The sequence below is a fragment of the Pogona vitticeps genome, chromosome 1, assembly GCF_051106095.1.
Source record: "Pogona vitticeps strain Pit_001003342236 chromosome 1, PviZW2.1, whole genome shotgun sequence".
NCBI lineage: Eukaryota > Metazoa > Chordata > Lepidosauria > Squamata > Agamidae > Pogona > Pogona vitticeps.
The window spans coordinates 195,294,154-195,301,294 of record NC_135783.1 but is presented as its reverse complement, the minus strand read 5'-3'; the positions used below and the strand labels follow the sequence as shown (position 1 = coordinate 195,301,294).

Genomic DNA, 7,141 nt, shown 5'->3' with positions numbered 1-7,141 from the left:
AAGCCCCATCAGAGCACAGGAGAAATAGGACCACTATTACCAGACTAGCAGACCCAGTAACTCTGTATAGGCCGTTACGAAGATGGGCACAGTTCTAAAAACCACCTTCATCAACAAAACATCTTTTGATTTTTTTTAAATCAGTTAAGGCAATAAAATGAAGTCTACTGCTTTAGTTCAGGCTGCTAGGAATTTCTAATGTTTTTGTAAATTAGCTCTGAAAATTGCAGACAAATGCTGTTGGGTTATTGCACATAACATGAAATTACTCAAGGACACAAACCTGGGGTAAACAGATATTTATTTTATTCATTTCCCCCCTAAAGGATTCTATGTGTTGGAGAGATTTAAAATGGCAGAAGCCCAAAAGAGTGTGTGTGTGTGTGTTTGTGCGTTTGTGTGTTTGTGTGCTTGTGTGTGTGTGTGGTATGAGATATCTGAGGTATGGTAATAGCATATGGCCACAATGCAAGCACAGCAGTAATGAATAAATAAATAAAAACAAAATAGACTTCTGATACCATTGTTTGCTATTAGAAAAGGTATAAGAATCATTGTTGGTCACATATATTTAACTCCTCGGTGCTGACAGAGTATTTAGGAAAGATGGCCCATCTTTCCACACCCCCAAAAACAGTGCCAAATCACTTCAAGGGGAAGAACGGTGTTCTTTTCTTGAGCAGCTGCCAGGCAAGGCTGAGGGGTTTTTTTTTTACATAGACTTGGTTCCCATTGTTACAGAATGAGATACGAGCAAATTAAGTGCTGCTGACTTCCATTGTGGTATTGCACAGCTGATTTCTTAAGAGACAGTGTGACAAAGCCCTTAATTCTCCTTCAAAAATGGCAAGCAACATGATGGACAATCCCCACACAAATGTAATGATTAATACTTCACACAATGCCTTCAACAGCAAAACTAAATAGAAATTGTTATGCCAAGTTGCAGCAGAGCAAGTTTGGTCTCCAGTTTTATGAATAATATATGGAAATGGTGGGGAAATGTGCTTATTAGAATACATTTCTATATCTTTGTAGATGACAGAGCGACAGAAGTGCCGTGAGAGTGCAAGAATCTCTGCCATTTCATGTACTTGGTTCGCCATGCAGCTGCTGGTTCATGTGAGGCCAAGAATGGAGTGTGCAGGATAGGAATAAAACAAGGTAGGAAGAGTGTTTGAGGGACTTTTTTCAAGGGTGGGAGCCTAAACTGCATAAATCATATTTGTACTATATGAAAATAGAACGTAGTTGGCCAAATCCTGTTGGTGTAAATTTGTGCTGATGAAACCCAGATGGAGTGCCAAAAACAATAAAACTAATTGAAAGGCTTTCATCCTCCCCTTTCAGGTTCTGAGGCTCCCTACGGCTCCCTTTAAGAAAGCCTTTGGGAATCTTAGGACCTGGGGGGGGGGGCACTTTAATCAACCAAAATTGCCACTGAATCACCACCAGCAGTCACAATCCCAGTGGTGGAGATCTAGCAGTCAATGTTTACCATTAAAGTCTTCCCCACTGTGTCCAAAGGCTTGCAAAAGGAAACCCTACGTAGGGGAGCCCTTGGGAAGCCTTAGAACTTGAAAGGCGGTGGGACTAGAAGAGCAAACTTTCCATTAAATATTTTTAAACACCTGACCCGAGTTATGCCGGCATAAATTTACAACTCCAAGATTTTGGCCAAAGGGGAGGCCTCAGGAGCTTCGAGGCTTGAAAAGGAGGGATATAAAGTTTTCCGCTAGTCTAAATTAAATATTTCCAGTGCCTGATTCAAGTTATGCCAGTGTACATTTTGGGCAATGTGTGTGGGTATACATTAAAATAATAAATAGGAATAGCCATCTCCTCTCCTCCATAGACAGACATGAGGGATTAGAGATCTTTTGGTCATTCATATGCTGCTGAGCTGCAACTCACTGTCATTAAGGATGGGCCCTTTCATGTTTAAACAAAACACCTAGAACAAGAAAGAGCCTTTTTTTGGATACTTTCATTTCTTTTGGCTATCCAAAGAGAGCCAAACATGTATGATTCATGTTTACGAAACATGACACATAAAGCTTTCATGGTTTTTTTCCCCCATGATCCCACTTTTGTGTAACTTTTGGCGCTTTGTCATCCTTTGTCAAATCACCTGAGAATTATTTCATCCAACAGCATCACAAAGGCTGTTAGCAGCCGGCCAATCAGAACAACAGGGACAGCTAGAATGTTGAAACAGCTTGGAACGCAATGAACAGTAAGTACTCTTTGCTTCAGTTGTTCCTTGTATGATTAGAGGTTTTGTCTGGGGACGGTTTTGGTTGGGTGGGGCTGACTCCATTATCACTAAAGCTGTCGAAGTGGATACAGTACAGAACAAACTATATCAACGCTTCAAATGAAATATTTATAACATGCAAAGTCATGATCTATAGATCAGGGGTTGCTTTAAGTGTTATTTAGCCTCACCTAAACTTCCATCAAACTGGCTATTTTAGATGCATCTCTTAAGATTTGCAAAGCCTGTAAACCAAAGTATGATTCAAAGAGAAATGAAAATATTATCTCAAATCTAATGCAGTGATCCAAAGAACTTGTTCCTGTGGGGCTCAGCAGGGGAAAATTGGTTAGAGGAAGGATGGGTTAGGGAGACGGAAAGCTTCCCTCTCTTCGGAAGGAAACGAAATAAGAAACAGGCTAAAAGTCTCACTGCTACTAAGATCAGGAACCAAAGTTCCGCAAAAGGCTGAGGGGGTGAATGCAACATACACCACACAAAAGGTAAGAATTAGAAAAATGTGAAAAGGTACAACTACAGTATTTGTGAAGGTTTTCACGGCTGGGATCTAATGCTTGTTGTGGGTTTTTTTGGGCTCTTTGGCCGTGTTCTGAAAGAAGTTCTTCCTAACATTTTGCCAGTTCTGTGGCCGGCATCTTCAGAGGACAGCACGTTAGGAAGAACAACTTTCAGAACATGGCCAAAGAGCCCGAAAAACCCACAACAAGTACAACTATCACCTTTAGGAAGAAAATTGGCTATAAAGATGAAGGTTTTACCTAGAATGCCCTTTTTGTTCTAGACGGAAACCCCATTTAAACAGTGGCAGAAAGACATAGTTCACTTTGTATGGTAAGAAAGAAACTACAGATTAAATGCAAGTGTTTGCAAGATGCTAAAGAAGGATGAGGGCTGCTGAATTTAAAAACGTACTATGCAGCCAGCTGTTTAGTTTGGTTGAAAGAATGGGTTACACTGAGCAAGAGAAGATTACTAGATTTGGAAGGCCATGATTTCAGATACGGATGACATGGGTATCTTTGCTATATAAAAACAAAAGCAAATGCTGATTTTAGTAACTATTATATACGGCAAGATATTTTAAGGATCTGGAACCTTTTCAACTCAAGACTGACACCTAATATGCCACTGTGGGTGGCATTGTTTAAAAGGAAAATGACATACAAAGGAAAATGGTGAAGGTACAAAGGTACAAAGATATTTTAAAATTGGAAGGGGAAGAATATAAGATGAATTCAAGAGAAGATTTAATGGAGGATGGATGCATTTGTCAGTGGTTTGTATATGTTCAGTTATCAGAAAAAAAGCAGATAGGAACATGTTTGAATTCGAGGGAAAAAAGACTCTGAAAAAGAATTATGTAACAATGAAGATCATTTCATCTCTTAGATGTATAAGATGATTTTGGAGTTTGATACAGAGGACGAACATATGGTTAAATGGGCACAAAATTTTGGATATAATATCCAAATGGAACAATGGGAGAAAATGTGGACATAATGGATTGAAATTTATCATGTGTTATAATCTTAAATAGAACTTTTATAAAATGATGCATAGATGGTATTTGACACACACACACACACACACACACCCCACACACACACACACACACACACACACACACACACACACACACACACACACACACACACACACACACACACACACACACACACACACACACACACACACAGAGTCTAAAATCTATAAAGCGGTTACTAACAAGTTCAGGAAATACCAAGAGAAAGAAGGTTCTTTGTATCGTATGTAAAACAGATAACAAGTTCTGAAAGTCATTTCACATAACAATGCAAAAGATATTGAAAGTTCATCTGCAATTGAAACCAGAATTGTTTCTGCTGAGTATAATAGACGATCCGGTGAAAAAGAATAAAGCAACACTTTATTGATACGTATCAGATATATGACAACAGTGGCAAGACTTTCTTATGCACAATATTGAAGAGTGAAACAGCACCTACAATAGAATAATGGCTACTTAAGGTGCTGGACATGGGCTAAATGGCAAAACTGTCAGACCTTATAAGGACAAAGAATTAACGAACTTTAAAACAACCTGGAAGCCTTTACAGTTTGTTTGTTTGTTTTTTGCTAGACAGAGAAAAAAATGAATTAATGACATACGTTTTTGAATTTTAGAGTGTTGGATAAGATATAGAGACAAGGAGACTTTTAAAACCTTGGGTACGGCCTCTTCACGAGGGGCACAGCAGCTGAAGCGGGGCTGCTTTGCATGCTCAGCAGGGAAGAGAGAGGCACCGCACGAGAGCTGGTGGGAGGGCGAGGGCAGAGCCTTTAAAATGTCTGCTCACCTATGCGGCACCCTCTTCGGCAGGGAAAAAGTTGGAGGAGACGGGGCTGAGCGGCGCGACTATCGCGGGTTTGGTTTTGACCACGTAGCTGCCACTCGAAGAGGAGGATCGGATTTCGGGCTGGGCATCGGCTCAGCCTGCTACGGTTCCTTTTTATTTTATTGGGAGCGGAGGGAAAGCCTGAGCAGGCTCCCCCTCTGTGTTTTTATTAAAAGTTAGAATAATTCTAATAGGAATAATTGTAAATTAAAAGTACAAGGCTGGTGAGCCTTCTGGGAGGGTTAGCAAAGGGGGTCCATGAGCCTTCAGGGTATCAGCCTGCTCCCAGGGCCCCCTCCCTCTCCCCCTCTTTTTAGTTGGTCATTTCCCCTTCTCTAAGGGGCTCCCGTCACCTTTTATAGGGGTGTCAGAGCATTTGGGTGGACTTTTGAATGCAGGGTGGCCAGTTTGTTCTTGATTAAAGAAGAACAAAGGGGGGGAGGATTTATGGTTTGTACATTAAGGATTTAATTTTAAAAAAGAGAGGGAAGAAGCCTCCATTCCTTGCATGGAATTTGTTTATGCTTAACTGGATCTAGGTTAGCTGCTGGGCTTAGGGCTGTGGTTATTCAAGCCAAATACATTTTCAGCTTTTGGGAGTGTTAGGAAGTAGCATGAGTCCTAAAGGTGATAAAAGTGGGAAAAAGGGGAAGCAGCCTGCCAAGCATAGAGGCCCTCCCCACATTCACCTCCAGTCATTTCCTCATCTGATGAGGATAACTGGCCCAATTATAAGACTATTTGGGAAAAGCTTAGCATGTTAGAAAGGGACTGGGCACACAAAGGCGTTACCGACAGTGGGTCAGCAGTGTGCAGGTCCAGAAGGGAGTCAGAATCCCCAAAAATGACTGAACAGGATGGGCGAGCTCATGCTTTCATGCATTGCTATTTTAGAAGGAGAATGTTCCTGCCCATCAGGTGCATCTTCAGCTGGCAGTACCCTGGTGACGCAGCAAAGGGTAGCACGTGGTAATGAGCAGTGATGCAGTGGGTCACGGATGACATCTTCCAGTACTCAGACACAGATGACGGTGGAAGAAGGACAGACGGAAGTGGCAGAGGTCCGGATGACGCAACAAGAGCAGAGCAGAGAAGGCAAGAAGGACTCAGCGCCACTGGAGGAGCGTGCATCCATGAGTGATCTTGCTGTTCTGCCAGGAGTGACGTCACCAGGTGGGGGTACCGTTACACCGGGCATGACACAGTCTGTGTGTGTTTGGCTGTGGGCAACCGGGAGCGAGTCAGTGCCAGTTCCTCCGGCCTTGCCCACGCAGACGGCAGGGAGTGGACACTGCACACACGCGGGTCTCAATTTAGGGGCAGTCCCAAGCCTGCCTCACGTACAGACGGCTGGTGTGGGAATTGGAACAGGAGGGACAGTAGTACCGGCGGCAGTAGACACAGGTTACAATTCAGTTTCTAGGTGCACCCTCCCTGAAGGTAATCAGGCTTTACCTTTGGGGAACCACCTACTGCCAGCCACTGTAGAAAAAAATTCACAGAGAAAAAATGTAAACGTGTTTGATTTACCAAACAGAAAAATTGAGGAGAAGAAAAAGGATAAGGAAGAAGATAGGGAACGTGAAAAACTGAGAAGGCAGGAACCTGATAGGTGTTGGTGTCACATTACTAGAGGTTTCAGAAGGCAAAAGTCCAGCAAGCCAATTCAACTTCAGAGGTCCAGAAGATACAAACAGATGCCAAATTGCCAAAGCCAAAAACACAAAAGTCCAAAGCCATGGGTCAAGAAAGCAAGGTCCAAGATAAGCTGGGGCATGGATGCGAGCCAGAGTATTGACTTGTTGCTTCTACAAGCTTCGAAGCCGTCTGGGTGCAGATCATATAGCAACAGCACTCATCAGACTCCTAGAAGCCTTCCATCCTGTTAAAACTCAGGACTGGTTGACAATCATGAGTGTAGATCTGGAACCTGAGGGGTTAACTGTAGCTGAGGAGAATGCTGAGTGATTAGAAACACAAACAGCTGAATTGCCTCCAGATTTTCCTCCCCCAGTAGACAGGCTGAGGGACAGGCTGAGGGGAAGACTTATGACAAAAAGGTCAGAGGATCGCTTGAAGGCTGCCCGCAGAAACATCCGATCAACTAGCCCTGAGTTCTGACAGGATGAAAAGACTTCCAGCAGTTCAAGGACTGTTTTTATCATATAAGCAGCTCCCAGACAGCTGGAAGTCCGTGGAAGCAGCAAGTCAGACCTCTGGCTTGCATCCACGCTCCTGACAACCTTGAACCTTGTTCTCTGGACCCTTGGCTTTGGACTCTGACCCTGGATTACGTTGTGTGAGTTGGCTTTAGTATCTGGATATCAGCTCAGAATTCCCTGAATCCCTGACATAGGACGGGCTTATCGGACACTGCTGTTGTAACAACCGGGAACATGACAGATTGCTTCCACTGCCACACTTCCCCCACAAGATGGAGGGAGAAGCAAGTGAAGGCTCGGATCTGCTGAATGCTGTGGTTACTCAA

General features: G+C 43.0%; 1 long non-coding RNA gene across 1 annotated transcript; it reads left to right on the top strand.

Annotated features, from left to right (window-relative positions):
• The first annotated feature begins 305 nt into the window (after positions 1–305).
• On the top strand, positions 306–6,571 carry LOC140701687 (uncharacterized). Its single transcript, XR_012080609.2, has 3 exons — positions 306–1,164; positions 2,155–2,236; positions 4,638–6,571. It is a non-coding gene; the product is annotated as an uncharacterized LOC140701687 (long non-coding RNA).
• Positions 6,572–7,141: the final 570 nt, after the last annotated feature.